Here is a 16,932-nt window from a genome sequence, read left to right as displayed (position 1 = left end):
ACTTAAAGACTGAAGAGCCCTGGGAACATTCCAGGCATATGGTACAGCTTGGGAAGAAGGCTCAAGGGTGAAAGTAACATATTTGGGTTTGAAAAAAAAAAAGAAAAAAAAAAAAGCGTTTTGCCAAACATGTTTTTCCCCTCAGTGTTCAAAGTAAAAAAAGGAAATGCAATCCATATGGTTTGGACTCATTTATGCTCAATTATGAAGAGCTTCAAGACATTTTCTAACCCCTTAAGTTTTTAGGCCCTTTTTCTCCCTGAAGAACAGGAAGTCTTAATTTTCCTAGCTTAAGGGAACTTGAAAACTAAACGATTTATGTTGAACTTAAATATGAGAGTTCATGAGTTTAAATTCAGACAGACTTGGTATAATCTGATGTCCAAACTTTTGCCAGTGATGTTTTTTCTACTCAGAACCCTCAGTGTGATATCTTTCAGAGCAATTCTGATTTGATTTCTGTCTTTAAATGGAGGAAAACATACTTTGAAATAAGAAAATGCAGGGGGTTCAGAATTTATAACTGGGTTACTGATGGCTTCAGCCCAGTTGTACATCTGAACAAATTGCATCCATATGCTAGCATAGCCTTGGTTTTTTTTTTTTTTCATTCTTACATCTGCAAGGGAAAAAAAATCTCATAATATATTAGTAAACAAGCATACCATTTGATTTTTAAACCTTATGTAATCACTTTGATCCAAGAGAACTCTTCCACACAGAACTAGCATTTTTACTGACTTTCCTCTGACATGCTCCAATTTTAAATTTTTTATTTCCTTCACCACTAAGAATTGCCTTATGCATTGAAATACATAGTTCATTATTTCCACTATAGATAATATGAAGGGTACTGATTTAAGAAGGTAATAAAGAGGGAACGGTTGATCAAAGTAGAGATTCAGACCAGTAATGGGACCATATTTAAAGACAATATTTACTTTGCTTTGTTTTTGCCATAATACTCAACTTAGATGTTGAGCTTCAGCTATACCATTCCACCCTGCCCTTCAACCTGATCCCTAAAGAGACACTCAGCATTCTAATTCGCTCCTGCATCTCTTCAGTTTCCATCTTTCCATGACTCTTTCCTCTGTGGAATCTGCAGTCAGCACCAGGTTAACCAACCTAGGGAAGTTGTGACCACAGGAAATATGGTGGCCTCTTCCTTCTGTGTGAAACAACTATTGTCAAAGCTATACTTTCATATTTTTCACTGGCTCCTCAGTTATTCCCATGTTCAAATAAAGATCTTTCATCTTAAGTCTCAAGTCCCTTGAATTGGTATGGACCAACTGTCCCAAAACAGACCATTTTTTCCCTTTCCCACTACAGCAGATGGGTCCAACAGTTCTGTCTGGTATCATTCCACCTGTCTAGAAATAGACAGGATGCTTAGATGTGGGTGTCCTGGCACCCAAATACTCTCTATCAACTGCTGCCGTTCACTGTGACTATTACCTGCTTACATTGGCTAAAGGGACTGTTTTCTTAGAAACGTAGTGCTTTAGTGAGCCTGGGATTTGGGGAGGGGGAACCAGGTGCAGTAGAGTCTGGTTGTGATCAAAGAGAGAATGACCAGCATTAAAATAAGGGTAACTAGATTGATGACTTTTTACTTTACCTAGGTGAGTTGTAATATCTGATGTGAGTAGAAGCACGTAAAGCATTGTTAAAACATAATTTAATTCATTTAATCTTAGGAACAACCCTTTGAGGTAGGTCCTGTTTTTATCTCCAATTTAACAATGAGGAAATGGAAGCTCAGATAGGTTCAGTCCCCTGCGCAAGGTTGAGTGGCTAGTAAGGTATAAATGTGGGAATCAAGCCCAGGTCTCTGACTCAAAGTCCACTGTTCTTTGTTTTATTCTACAAGACACCTGCAATGACAATTTGTTCCAGGCGTTTTGAGGGGTGACACAGTGAAAAAAGTGGCTTTATTCTTATTTCAATTCCCTTCCTTCAGGGCACAGTTTTCTTTTGCTCAATGTAAGGTTTTCTTTTCTTTAGTGAAATATTCCACTTTTTAGGCTTTTCACATTTTTGAAACAAACACTTTCCAAGAGTTGTATATTTATCTATCTCATTACTTAGTGGTGGATAGAATTTGGCTTAAAAAGATCAAGTTGCCTAAGAGAAAGATAAATGAGTGGCAGCAACCACAAGTCTCCAGAAGATCTTTATTGAATATGCCATTTTAAGAGTCCTTATAGTGTATGTCAATGAGATATAAACTAGAAAAAGAAATGCACAAGGGGACACTTGGAACCCCCTATCTCTTTCTTTCAGCTCCCAGATCTGCAGAACACCACCCTCCTGCTTGGTCCCAGTGGAGCCCCTGAAGGGAAGGAAGGGGGCAATAAACTTCAGACAGATGAGGGAGTGTGATGTAATGATTAAAATACAGGCTCTACAATCAGATCCAAGTTTAAGTCCAGTCTCCAGCACTTCCAAGTTGTACAGCCTTGAACAAGTTACTTACATTCTCCGAGCTATAGTTTGTTCATCTACAGAATATGGATAATAATAGTAACTACTTTATAGGGTATTTGTGAGTATTAAATAAGATAATATGTGTATGTATATGTGTGTGTTATTATATATATGATGAAATAAAGTGGTCATGGTTGAGCTTAAATAGAGACAGAGCCAACAATCACCCAGGCATCTCCTGTTATAAGTGATTAGTATAGGAGAAGGTCTAGAGGAAATAATATATTTAGGAAAAAAATTGAAGGTATAAAGCAAAGAAAAGGAGCTTTCTTTGATTCCACATTGCTGAGGGTGTTATTCCAATCTGCTGTTTATTTATAGAAACTTGAATTAAGAAGAAACTTGACAGCACATTTACATTCATCTTTTCTGAAGAAAGGGCCGCACCTAACCCAGCCCAGAAGCCTGGGGATAGTTGAACAACTGGATATTTTGCTGCAACTCCGAGGTCAGCCTAGTTCAGAAAGAGCCCTTTAAGTTAGGAAATATAATAATTATTCATTTAAACAACATTCCTGAATACCTACTATGTGTATAGTGCTGAGGGTACTAGGTGTGTGAAGGGAGGAGGGGTCGACCATAGTTCTAACATTCAAGAAACTCACAGGTTGCAGAGACAGATGTACAAACAGATATTTATAATGCAATGAGAAAAGTACTATAATGCAGGTATGTGCAAAAGAGAGAACAAATAATAATGGATGGTAAGTTAGGGAAGGATTCACTCAGAAGGTGAGGTTTGAATTGTCTGACAAGATGGAGAAAAGTTCACCAATTAGAGCTCAGAAGAAGGTAGGAAGACAATCCAGGCAGAAGGAGCATGTGCAAAGGCACTGTGATATAAAAAACAAAAACAAAACACAGTGCACTCGTGGATCTACAATTATGTCTGGAAGGTTGGAGCTTAGAGTACACGAGAGTAGAAGATGGGAGTAGGGAAGGGTAGGAGATGAAGCTTGAAGAGCTAGGAAGGAGGCAAATCATGAAGAGTTCTTGATGCCAAAGGGGTCTGACATTATCCTCTGGACACTGAAGAGTTCTAAATAGGGGTGGAACATAATCAAATCTGTGTTTTAGATCACTCTGGTTGCAGTGTAGAAAACAGATTGTAAACAGCAGAACACTGAGCCATGGAAACCAATTAGGAGGAAGTTGTAATAATGTAGATGTGAGATGATGATGATCCGGACTAAGGTGCTAGCACTGGACTTGTAGAAAAACATAAAGCACTGCCCAGGTGCAAAGGCTTCTTATCTTATCAGAAAGGCCGAAAGGCAAAAGGCAATAGGGAAGTAGTCTCAAGGAAGCACACCAGTAAAGTCCCAAAGCCATAGGTGTGAATGCAAATGACATCAGTTAGGTCTAACCTTCCCTGAGTAAACAGAACAAGTAGATTCCTGGGGCCTCAACCTCTGGTTTATCAAACATGATTAATAGTGTATTTCTTCCCTAAAGTACACACACTTCAGGTTACAGAACTCAAAAGAAAAACAAGACAGGATTAATGTGGCATTGGTTCTCACTGAACATTTGACACAATGCAAGCCACTGTGTTCAGTGCCTCACCTGTATGGCTTACCCAGCAGAGCTAAAGGTTCAGAGACTTCCACATTCTTCCCTTGGGAAGCTCCTTCCATTCCTACTATTGATGTCAAGAGTGAAGGATGCAAAGTGAATCAATCCACCAGCATTTCCTGAACACCTCCTAGGTACCCAGCCCTACATTGGTACTGGCAGAAGTTAGGGGGTGGATGAGGGTGTGGGTGGATGGTAGAGAACCATAAAATAGACCCCTTGCCCTCAAGAAGCTCACACTCTAATTGACATAAACTGGAAGTGTCTTAGTAGCCTAGGGAAGGTTAAGCTCAGTGTGAGCTGACCAATTCAAAGAAGGCTTCCTGGAGGAGACAGGATGTGCATGAGTTTCAAGGGTGAGTGAGATCTGAATTAGCAATGAAAGGGAGGTTCTACCAGGCAAGGGTGGGGAAGGAGAGGATACATATGGGGGGGGGGTGTAACAATGACAGAATAACAATAGAGTTTATTTCCTTCAATAACACCTTAGAGCAGGAAAAGTTCTTTCTGGCATCTGTATTGTAGCTTTAAGAGGGACAGGGCAAGGGTGGGAGAAAAGAGGTGGAAAAAATATCTTGTGAAATTTTTCCAAAATGGATTCTGTGATGACTCTCTTCTCGCATTGCTGTTGGTACAATATAGAGACAGACTTGAAGGGAATAAGAAGTCGGGAAGGGGGTTTCCCTGGTGGTGCAGTGGTAAAGAATCCACGTGCCAATGCAGGAGACACGGGTTCGAGCCCTGGTCCGGGAAGATCCCACATGCCGCAGAGCAACTAAGCCCATGCGCCACAACTACTGAGCCTGCGCTCTAGAGCCCACGAGCCACAACTACTGAGCCCATGTGCCGCAACTACTGGAGCCCACGTGCCTACAGCCCATGCTCCGCAACAAGAGAAGCCACCGCAACAAGAAGCCCGTGCACCACAACGAAGAGTAGCCCCCGCTCGCCGCAACTAGAGAAAGCCCGCGTGCAGCAACGGAGACCCAAAGCAGCCAAAAATTAATTAATTAATTAATTAATTAATTTAAAAAAAAAGAAGTCAGGAAGGAAGAGAGAATTAGCATTTACTGAGTGCCTCTATTTCTATATCCTGTCTCACTTTGCCCCCTCCCAGAGATAAGTGGTTCTCTAGCTGTGTACACCTTGGACTTGCACTCAAAAGAGCTTAGTTCAAGAGTTAGCTCTGCCACTTAGAACCTGTGTAGACATTAATCACAGCTTTTCTGAACCTCAATTTCCTTATATATATAGAAGGCAACAAAACTATCTACCCGACTCAGTCAACAAGATTATTATGCAAATTGCATGAGATAATTGATATGAGAGTAGTTTGCAGAGTGTGAACATTGCACAAACATGTATCCTATTGTGTAGTTCTGGCAACTGAACGTATGCTTGATTCTGCCACTTACTACCTGTGCAAACTTCAGATAGCCACAGCTTTCCTCTGACATTCTCCACAGGGCTGTAAAGATGAGAGAACTTACCAAAACCCATTCATCCACTCATCAGTAAATGCTTATTAATTATCTACTCTCTGTCAGGCACTGTGCTGAAAGATAGGTATAAAAAGATTGTGCCCCTTTTCAAGGAACTGCCAATCTAGTTGAAGATATAAACTAGGAAACCGATAAACATAAAATAAGACTTGCTTTTATGGGGATATATGTGCAGAGAATGCAGTGGAGCTTAGAAAAGTCAGCCTTAACAATGAGTAAAGGAGTCAGAGTCACAAAGTGTAAGTTTTAACCAAGGCTTGACAGAGGAGAAAGGGTTTGCCTAGGGGCCAAAAAGCAGAGTGGGAGAGCTCAGTCAGCTATAGTGTATAGGACAAGAAGAGCCCAGGCCAAAGATGAAATTCCAATATTTAAGAAGTAGACTGAAATAAAAGAGACTACAAAGTAGACTGAGAAAAAGGTAGAACACAAAGGAAGAGCAGTATCATGACACCCAAAAAAGGAGGGAGTGGTCAAGAGTGTCCAAGGCTATCAAGAATCAAGATGAGACTTAAAAAATATCCACTGAAAATAAACAAATGGGACGTAATGAAACTTAAAAGCTTTTGCACAGCAAAGGAAACCATAAACAAGACCAAAAGACAACCCTCAGAATGGGAGAAAATATTTGCAAATGAAGCAACTGACAAAGGATTAATCTCCAAAATTTACAAGCAGCTCATGCAGCTCAATAACAAAAAAACAAACAACCCAATCCAAAAATGGGCGGAAGACCTAAATAGACGTTTCTCCAAAGAAGATATACAGATTGCGAACAAACACATGAAAGAATGCTCAACATTACTAATCAATAGAGAAATGCAAATCCAAACTACAATGAGGTATCACCTCACACCAGTCAGAATGGCCATCATCAAAAAATCTACAAACAACAAATGCTGGAGAGGGTGTGGAGAAAAGGGAACCCTCTTGCACTGTTGGTGGGAATGTAAATTGATACAGCCACTGTGGAGAACAGTATGGAGGTTCCTTAAAAAACTAAACATAGGGCTTCCCTGGTGGCACAGTAGTTGAGAATCTGCCTGCTAATGCAGGGGACGCGGGTTCGAGCCCTGGTCTGGGGGGATCCCACATGCCACGGAGCAACTAGGCCCGTGAGCCACAACTACTGAGCCTGCGCGTCTGGAGCCTGTGCTCTGCAACAATAGAGGCCGCGATAGTGAGAGGCCACGATAGTGAGAGGCCCGCACACCGCGATGAAGAGTGGCCCCCACTTGCCACAACTAGAGAAAGCCCTCGCACAGAAACGAAGACCCAACACAGCCAAAAATAAATAAATAAATAAAAATAGTAAAAGCCCTGTTTTAAAAAAAACTAAACATAGAACTACCATACGACCCAGCAATCCCACTACTGGGCATATACCTTGAGAAAACCATAATTCAAAAAGAGTCATGTACCACAATGTTCATTGCAGCTCTATTTACAATAGCCAGGACATGGAAGCAACCTAAGTGTCCATCATTGGATGAATGGATAAAGAAGAGGTGGCACATATATACAATGGAATGTTACTCAGCCATAAAAGGGAACAAAATTGAATTATTTGTAGTGAGGTGGATGGAGTTAGAGTCTGTCATACAGAGTGAAGTAAGTCAGAAAGAGAAAAACAAATACAGTATGCTAACACATATATATGGAATCTAAGGGAAAAAAAAAAAAAAAAAAGGTCATGAAGTACCTAGTGGCAAGATGGGAATAAAGACACAGACCTACCAAAGAATGGACTTGAGGATATGGGGAGGGGGAGAGGTGAGATGTGACAGGGTGAGAGAGTGTCATGGACATATATACACTACCAAATGTAAAATAGATAGCTAGTGGGAAGCAGCCACATAGCACAGGGAGATCAGCTCTGTGCTTTGTGACCACCTAGAGGTGTGGGATAGGGAGGGTGGGAGGGAGACGCAAGAGGGAGGAGATTTGGGGATATATGTATATGTATAACTGATTCACTTTGTTATAAAGCAGAAACTAACACACACACACACAAAAATATATCCACTGAATTTTGTGACAAGGGGATCATTTGTGACCTTGGCAAGATCCATATTTACTATGCTTAGGAATGAATGGGAATTGAGGAAGTAGAGATTACAGGTGGAGAATACTGTTATTCTAGAAATTTTGCTAATAAAAATAGGTAAAGATAGGAAGTAATGGAGGGGGATGTAGGATTCAGGGATGTGTTTGTTTGTTTCTTTATTGTTTTATTTTTTTAGGTCACAGAGATTTGAGCATTATATCTTAAAGGGAAATATCCAATGGCGAGAGTAGTTGAGGATATAGGAGAAATAAAAGACAACTGATAGACTGAGGTTCAAAGGAGGCAAAGGTATAAGTAAGAATGCAGGAAGCAAGATCCATTTTTGACAAGGGAAGGGATACAACTTCACCTGAAGTTGGACAGAAGAAGGTGAAGCTGAGTACAAAATAATTGTTTGTACAGCACCTACCGTGTACAAGGGCCTTTGCATATACTGTTCCGTCTGCTTGAGATTCTCTTTTCCCCCTATCACTAGGCCAGATCCCTGCTCATCATTCAGACTTCATCTCAGCTGTCATTTCTTCAAGGAAGTCTTCTTCTACTCCCCAGAGACAAGGCTAGGTCTCCCTGTTGCATGCCATCAAGGCACTGTTTTCTCCTCCCTCATAGCACTTTTGACAGTTTGTAATTGTGCATTCATTAATGAATATGATCATTTGAATGTTTGTTTCATCTACCAGATGGTAAGCTCCATGAGGAAAGAAGTCAAGCCTCCTTTGGCTCACTTCATTATCTCCAGTAAGTAGTACATAGTGCCTAGTATAGAGCAGGTATCTAATAAACACATGTTGAATCATCTTAAATGTATACACTTAATTGCACTAGGTGTTGACAAAATAGAAAATCTCTATTTTGTTTCCTACAAGGGGCAGTTCCTATAAGGGAACTTCAGTCTAGCAGAGAAGATAAGCCATATATCCAAATGGTTATAAGACAGAGATAGCACTTGGTGCAAATAACACTTCTTCCATCAAGTGGAACACTCATCTTACCCAGAATCAATCTCTCCTTCCTCTTGACTTTCATTGCACTTTTCTCATACTGATATTGTAGTACTCTCTTTGGTTTACAGCTTATTAGCTTAGCTCTTCAGTCTTCCTGTCCATTCTGTACATTCCTCTTCTGTTTAAATCAAGTTAGAGTCAGGCTCAGTTGCTTTCAACTGAGAATCCTAATACATGTGATAATTTTCCTTAAACATCAAGCCATTTGACTCAGAATCATTTCAAAACTGGTTTTCTCTGTAGTTTTTTTTATCAAATGCAGTTTTGAAACACATTTGATAGAAATTTTAGAATTTGATTTAAAAAATTGACTTTTTTGCTTTTGCTTATTCAATAGCAGATTAGATTTTTGCTGGATATTCAGGTAATTGAACTGCTCAGCGTACTTAAAACAGCTGGCTGGTTGGCATAGTTACAGTGGTTTAAGATTATGCTGGTGTCAGGACCGATTTGGCTATTTCTTTTCTTTTCTCTTTTCTCTAAAATAAAGATACCACTAGACCCAAAAACGCAAGAGCAGCTATACATTTATGTGGGTTTTTTTTTTTCAGTTCAAATGAGTTCTAATTACCCATAAGGGCACAAATTCTAGCATACTTTGAGGCAATTAGGGAAAGCAGCATACAAGAAGCTGCGAGGAATCTTGAAAGGTCTATCCAGAACCCTGGGATCCAGAAAAGGCATTACTATGCTTCTGAGAAATATTTTAGGGTATTTGGGGAAGCATTGGGCTAGAAACTGGGAATCTGCAACATTTGGCTGGAAGGCCTAAGTGAAACATGGTATTTAGCACCTCCTGTCTTTGGCAAAATCATGACAGAACTTTGTCATTGCCAACAATTTCCTTAGAGTCTTTGAGTCAGATTTGGTGGATGTCACAGAGCCATTTAGTCTGATATGATCTGGTCTGCTGCTTGGAAGACTAGGTCAATGGTGCCTAGGGGGCAGTATTTACACCAAAATTGCCAGAAAGTGGTATATAACTTTATACCTGATTATAGTTGATAAATTATAGCTGAAAAAGCCAGGAATTTTTAATTTCATCAAAGCTATGTAAAAATATTTCCCATTTTACATTCCATTTTTTTTAACCTGATAAAGAAAAAGCATAGGCTCTGAAGTCAGACACGCTTAGGTTCAAATTCTACTTCACCACTTAGTAGTCACCTTCAGGTAAGCCACTTAATCTCTTTAATCCAAATGGGAGTCACACCACTTTCCTCATGAGATTTTTGTAAGGTTTAAGTAAAATAACCTATGAAAAGTCCCTGGAACACAATATCTAGCTCATAGAATATACTCTTCAAATATTACTGTTCTTTCCTTCTTTTGAAAAATGGGGATGTAATTTAAAGCTTTATTTTCCATTTACTTTCATGTAGAAATTAATTATACTTTAGGGGCAATTTATTTTATTCTTTCACTATGAAATGAACTATCTTTGCAGAAGTGTATTCATATTTCATGTGGTGGCATCTAATGCATATGACTTTGCATTCTAGAAAATCATAAAATGAGGACTTCTGTCTTTTAGAATAGAAACAGCATAGACAAGACCAAGATTCAGGAAGTATAGGAATAAGGACTCCTTGTTGAAGAGGTCTTTTAGGAAAGAACAGAGGTTCGAATACAAATTTAGGTTTGTGAGAGATTAGTTTATGCTTTATAAAATGAAGATTTGGTATTTTCCTTAAATTTTTCTAAGCATTACACTTTGCATTGAGCAGTAAAATCTTCTGAAGATATCTGGGTGTCGGTTTTTTTTTTGTTTTTTGTTTTTTTATAAACTTATTTATTTATTTATTTATGGCTGTGTTGGGTCTTTGCTTCTGTGCGAGGGCTCTCTCTACCTGCGGCAAGCGGGGGCCACTCTTCATCGCTGTGCGCGGGCCTCTCACTGTCACGGCCTCTCTTGTTGCGGAGCACAGGCTCCAGACACGCAGGCTCAGTAGTTGTGGCTCACGGGCCCAGTTGCTCCGCGGCATGTGGGATCTTCCCAGACCAGGGCTCGAACCCGTGTTCCCCGCATTGGCAGGCGGATTCTCAACCACTGCACCACCAGGGAAGCCCCTGGGTGTCGGTTTTTAATGTAATTTTAATATTTCACATTTCCAATTCTGAAGCTGGTTGAAAACAAATATTATCACACTCTGAGAGATTTTCAACATAGACTTTAACTTTTTTCTGCTCTCCTTGATTTGGTGGTTTATGTTTTTAGAAATATTTTCTTTTTAATTTGAGGGTAGTGCCATGGCTAGTAATAAAAGAACATTAATCCATTTAGATTTTCATTATGCCTTATATTTAATTTACACTTTTTTCTTTGGTAATTAGGAAGAGAGAAGGAAATGAGAGATCCGATGGAAAAAGCTATGTTAGTTAGGAACACTTCACCATTCCTGATGTTCCCTTTTCACAAAGTGAGCTCACTTAGTCTACTAGGGACCCCTTTCTGAATCCTTTACTTACGCTGCCTGTGGGGAGATGGAAGGACACAGTTGAGTGGTAAATTTGGGAAGAATAACGGGGCATGATTGGCTTGAATTTGCCCTTTTTCCTCTTGGGAGCAAGATTCCTGTAGATAACATAAGTTCTCCTCTGGTCTTCCAGACCACAGGTTATACATGTGGTTATACCTGCAGGGGGAGGCCAATCCCTATCCAGTTCTGTCTAAGACTGGGTGGGTATATTTGCCTAATTCTGGGAATCAGTGAGCAGGCCCAGTACGATACTAGGCCTAAAGACAAATCCTCAAACCGGACCTTCCCAATAATAAAGGTGATATCTGCATATCCATATTGCCGTCTTTGTTTTGTTTCTCAAAATACTTATAACCTGGGGTAGAAGAGAGTTGGTATTTATTGGACGCCTTTTCTCCCTTTCCCTGGGGAGCACATCATGTAAGAAAATTGTTTTTTCTAAATATTAATTTAAAAAACACTAACTGAATGTCATATAGATCTGAAGTAGCATGTTACATTTTTAACATTTGCTCTTTTAACATGCGTTGCAACATTATATCTACTAATTTTCTCCACATTTATTGGTAGGAAATTGGGATTTGAAACTTGAATGTTCTTCACAAACAATGACTAATGCCAACTCTTCACTTAGAGAATTATGGGAAAAAAGCCAAATCAATGAAACAGCTGAGGAAAGATTGGTGTACAAGAAAAATTAATGTTCACAATTTGGAAAGAGTCTGGAATAGCATATGATATCTGGCATCCAAAAACAATTCTCCACTTCATGATTAAAGGAACATTTTTGAACCATAACCAGACACAAATGCAGCATTAAATAGAACTCAGATGGTCACCTCTCAACCTTAAAGGGAATGAAAGGCAGTGGTTTACTTTTTTTAATTACTGGTAAAATAAAGACAACCAACGGGATGGAAGTGTTTAAAAATGTTTCGTGAGCTCTTTAGTATTGGGCATTAAACTAGTTAACAATGACTACTTGGTATTTTACAAAGGACAAAGTCCAAGATAAGTTCCTAAATCACTGTGTTCTGATATTGCCACCAGAGATATTATTTGTTTTTATTTCTTGGATTGCAGGCTATGGATAGGACCTAATAGGAGTGACTATAAAGTAATATGCTTGTCTCTAATAAACATGTCAGAACAAATATGATCATATTAATATTGTCCCTTTAAAGTAGCACTTTGTATATTTATCTCAGTGATGCTGCCATTCAACAAAGTGTGCTCAGATTCCTCTTTTAAATTGATGAATAATCACAACGGACTGCACAAATCTTAAATATACAGATCAATTAAATGTATATATGTAAGCACCACTCAAATCAAGATGTAGAACATTTCAAGAAGCCCAGAAGTCTCCTTTATGCTAACTACCAGTCTTTACTCTTCCCCCCAAAAAAACCATTTTTCTAAACAGTATCAACATAGATTAGTTTTGACAGTTTTTGAACTTTATATAAAATAAAAGCATACGTTATATACTCTTGAGTACCTGTCTTTTGCTCAGCATTATGTTTTTAAAGTAATCCATGCTCGGGACTTCCCTGGCGGTCCAGTGGTTAAGACTCTGCGCTCCCACTGCAGAGGGGGCGGGTTCAATCCCTGGTTGGGGAACTAAGGTCCTGCATGCGGCAAGGCGTGGCCAAAACAAAACAAAACAAAAAAAAGTAATTCATGTTCTTGTTCTGTTTATTGCTATGTAACATTGTACTATTGTGTGAATATACCACAGTTTATGTATGTATTCTACTACTGAAGGATATTTGGATTATGTCTAAAGTGGTGCTATTATGAATAATACCACTATGCATGTTATTGCACACATTTTCTTATGGACATAAGCATTCCTTATACAAAAGTGGAATTGTTAGGTTATAGAAAGGTATTTAGCTTTTTAAAAAATACTACCAATCCAAAAGAACTAAAAGCAGAGTCTTGAACAGATATTTGTGCACCCATGTTCATAGCAACATTATTCACAAGAGTCAAAGAGTGGAAGTAACTCAAGTGTCCATGGACAGATGAATGGATAAACAAAATGTGGTACATACATATAATGGAATATTAGTCAGCCTTAAAAATAAATTCTGACATGCTACAACATGGATGAAACTTAAGGATAAAGGTTATTATGCTAAATGAAATGAGCCAGTCACAAATAGACAAATAGTGTATAATTCCACTTATGTGAGGTCGCTAGAGTAGTCAGCTTGATAGAGACAGAAAGTAGAATGTTAGTTGCCAGATGCTGGGGGCAGGGAGGGATGGGGAGTTGTTGCCTAATGGATGCAGAGTTTCAGTTTTGCAAGATGAAAAGAGTTCTGGAGATGGATGGTAGAAATGGTTGCACAACAATGTGAATGTACTTAATACTACTGAACTGTACATTTAAAAATGGTTAAGATGGTAAATTTTGTTATGTATATTTTACTATAATTTAAAAAAATTTTAAATACTACCAAAGAGTTTTCAAAAATGATTATAGTAGTTTATACTTCCACTAGCAATGTGTGAGAGTTCCAATTGTTCCACATTCTCACCGAGTTGGTATTATTCATCCATTTAATTTTTAACCATAGTAGTGTATACCAATATTTTGCTGTGGTTCTATTTTGCATTTCCGTAATGACTAATGATGTTGAGCATCCTCTAATAAGTTTATTGCTTATTTGGATACCTTCTTTTGTCAAGTGTCTGTTCAGCTCTTTTGCTCACGTATTTCTGTTGGTTTGTCTTCCTTTTTTCTTTTTGATTTGTAGGAGTTCTTTATACATTCCAAATAAAAGTTTTTTGCCAGATTGATAGATTACAAATATTTTCTCCCACACTGTAGCTTGCCTTTTCACTCACTTAATGGTATCGTTTGATGAACAGTTCCTATGCATATTCTTTTGAATTTCCTAATAGGAAAATATTCTTATATTTGGAGGGAAATTTGATCCCTAGAAAAAACGTTTTAATCTTCAAAGCTGAGATGATGATGACGATACAACCTCCTCCCCAAGTCTAATCAAGGAGATATAAGGATTGTGAGCTCAGCACACAGATAAGGGTGGAATTAAGTCCTCATTATAAGTAGCAGACTGAGAAATTGCCTTGGCAGGAACTAATCTTTCATGTGTAACTTGTTTATATATTTTGGCTTCCTTCTTGGCACTGAGAAGAACACTTAAAGGTGCATGACTGTGTCAAACAGTAATAAATTTGATGAAGAGTATTAATAAAGTAACTAATCTTGCCATGTATTACCATTTGGAATTTAAAACTATTCAAGATCATGAAATAACATCCAGGTGTGGGTGTATGTGCAAGAGAAAAAGGGAGAAGGAGCAACTGTCCCTGAAGACAGTACGGAAGGACAAGTTCTAAAAATAATTTGGATGATGCCACAAACACTGAATTAGGTATAAGTTTTCCAACGAGATAACAATCATTTGGATGTATGTCTCATTGCATTTTAGTCATAAGTACAGTTCGACAAATATCCACTAGGCCCCCTGGACATGGATGAATGGACCTTAGTGCCCTCTGTGAGGAGAGTTCCTTCACCTCTTGCCTACCCCACCAGTCAAAAGGCATTTCAGTCCTCAACCAGAAACTGAGTGAAACAACTGCCTGATCCTAACAGGAACCTAGGCATAGCCCTAGCATCCAAAATGTCACAGTTATTGACTGTTAAAAATTCTAACAGCCATCATGGAAGTTCATGGGTTGATCCAAGTTCAGACTTAAGTTAATAAAAAAAAATTATCTTCCCTTTTTACTTTTTTTTTTTGCTCGTATTCATTTAATGAGTGAATTCATAAAATAAGGGTAAAACAGATTGTAATTGTTTTGCATTGTATAGAGAAATGGGACTGTTTAGGCCAAACACAAAAACAAGCATCAGTGAAAAGCCCAGGGATCCTAGTGATCAAGACAAAGCCTACACATACATTGTTAATATGAACAAATGTAAACAACTTTTTGAGCACTTATTGTTTTCCAGGCACTGGGGTAAGTTCTTTACATTAATTATCTCATATTAGCCTTCAACAACACGATGAGTTGAACACTATGATCACCTCCAATTTATAGTTGAAAGAACAGAAATAGACGGAGGTTAAGTAACTTACCTGAATAAGTTACATGGATAGTGTACGGTAGAGCCAGAACTTAAACCTGACGTGTCTCACCTCAGAGCTACAATGCTCTATTGCCTCCACCACTGAAACCTACCTAACCTGAGTACAGGCTAACCTGGGAGATACTGAGGGTTCAGTTCCAGACCACCACAATAAAGCAAAAATCCAATAAAGCAAGTTACAAACTGTGCTGTAATCTATTAAGTGTGCAACAGCATTATGTCTAAAAAAAAAACAATGTTAATTGTTTAACTTTAAACAATTTTAATTTTAAAATACTTTATTGCTAAAAGATGTCAACCATCATCTGAGCCTTCAGCAAGTCACAATCTTTTTGCTGGTGGCAGGTCTTGCCTCTCTGCTGATGGCTGCTGACTGATCAGGATGGTGGTTGCTGAAGGCTGGGATGGCTGTGGCAGTTTCTTAAAATAAGACAACAATGAAGTTTGCCATATCAACTGACTCTTCCTTTCATGAACGTTTTATCTGTAGCACACGGTGCTGTTTGATAGCATTTGACCCACAGTAGGACTTCTTTCAAAATTGGAGTCAGTCCTCTCAAACCCTGCTGCTGCTTTATCAACTAAGTTATGTAATATTCTAACTCCTTTGCCTGTCATTTCAACCACCTTCACAGCATCTTCACCAGGAGTAGATTCCATCTCCAGAACCACTTTCTTTGCTCATCCATAAGAAGCAACTCCTCATCCATTCAAGTTTTATCACAAGATTGCAGCAATTCAGTCATATCTTCAGGCTCCACTTCTAATTTTAGTTCTCTTGCTATTTCCACAAATCTTCATTCCCCAGTCCAACATGAAAACTCACCCTTCAAAACCAAATTTAGGAGTCACCTTTCTTTACACCTTCCTTAACTTACCAGGTTTCCAAAGTTCTCCGGTTAGGCGTCTAGTATAACATTAATAACATTCCATTTTTTTTGTTGTTGCTCATGAGTCTGTCTCTCTCAACTAAGCTCTAAGTTATTAGTGGGCATAAGTCATCATCTTACTCCTGTCTGTATCTATGGCAACTAGCCTTCCGCCATATATGTAATAGATAGTAACTGTCTACTTAATTGATCTAAATGGAAGTCTATATAGGGGATATAGTCAGATCTATACTCTGATTTTGATTTATCATTCTGCAAAGGATTATATTACTAGTTGATTTTCACCACTGGTGTTATCAGATTCAACCAGGTTATTTTATTATTTTTAAATGTGTTAAAATATGTAATATAAAATTTACCATCTTAACCATTTTTAAGTGCCCAGCTCAGTAGTGTCAAGTATATTCACGTTGTCATGCAACCAATGTCCAGAAATTTTTATCTTGCAAAACTGAAATTTTATGCCCATTAAAAAACAACTCCTCATTCCCCCCTCCCCCCAGCCCCTGGCCACCACCATTCTATTTTCTGTTTCAATGAATTTGACTACTTTAGATTCCTCATATAAGTGGAACCATACAACATTTGTCTTTTTGTGACTCCACCAGTTGATTTTTAAACTCCAAAAATGTTACATTACCAATGGGCATCAGAAGAGTAAAACTTTAAAGTGGAAGTATTCGCATTTTAATTATTTGTTCACTCACAGAGGGGTTTGTCCTATCAGGACATCTCCAAGCTTATCAGAATTCTCTATTTCCTGTATTTGAAAAGAGCTAATGTGCATT

Source organism: Balaenoptera acutorostrata, chromosome X (genome assembly GCF_949987535.1).
Source record: "Balaenoptera acutorostrata chromosome X, mBalAcu1.1, whole genome shotgun sequence".
Lineage (NCBI taxonomy): Eukaryota > Metazoa > Chordata > Mammalia > Artiodactyla > Balaenopteridae > Balaenoptera > Balaenoptera acutorostrata.
The sequence above is the reverse complement of the archived record's forward strand: the minus strand, read 5'-3'. Positions refer to the sequence as shown.